We start from the raw sequence: 758 nt of genomic DNA on the forward strand, positions 1-758 counted from the left end.
GAATTGGTTCCGGAACTGAATCTTCCAAATTAATCAACTCAACAGACACAAAAACACAGAGCTACTATTTATCATCAACCACAGCGGAACAAACATCTATATTTTCTTTTTCCTCAAAACAATCATCTACAGATACAGTACATGGCTTTGGAACAGAAAGAAAGACATAACAGAAAAGCCATGACTGTACAAAAATCAAAAGGGTACAAACAAATACCTCTACTGATCAGAACTCAGAAATCTACTCCTGGACTTCCTTCCCTTTCCCAGAACCTGAAAACCACCAGAAAACAAGAGTGAGCTCAACAGCTCAGCAAAGCAACAAACCTCCAATCAAAACTCTCAGAATCCAAAACCAAACTCCTCAGACAAAAATCCGATCAGAAATCGGAACAGAATCAGACAGATATCAGAACAAAATCCAAATCAGAACTTATACGGACATATATCAAATCGGACATATCAGAACGAAACAGAACACTTATACGGACAATTCAAATTAAACAGAACTGAACTGAACAGATATCAAATCATACGGAGTATCAAATCAGAAACATAACAGATCAGACGTATCACATTAACAGAATCAGAAATCAGAATTGCAGATCATATCGTATCAGAATCACAATTGCTTACAGAACAGATACAGAAATCAGAATCATATCAAATCAGATATCAGATAATATTTAATTCATAGCTAAATGCCCTGACACTGACGGAATCTCTACGGATTCCGGCCCCTTATGCCTCCCTTCCCA

This window comes from Dendrobium catenatum, unplaced genomic scaffold, assembly GCF_001605985.2.
Source record: "Dendrobium catenatum unplaced genomic scaffold, ASM160598v2 fragScaff_scaffold_370, whole genome shotgun sequence".
Lineage (NCBI taxonomy): Eukaryota > Viridiplantae > Streptophyta > Magnoliopsida > Asparagales > Orchidaceae > Dendrobium > Dendrobium catenatum.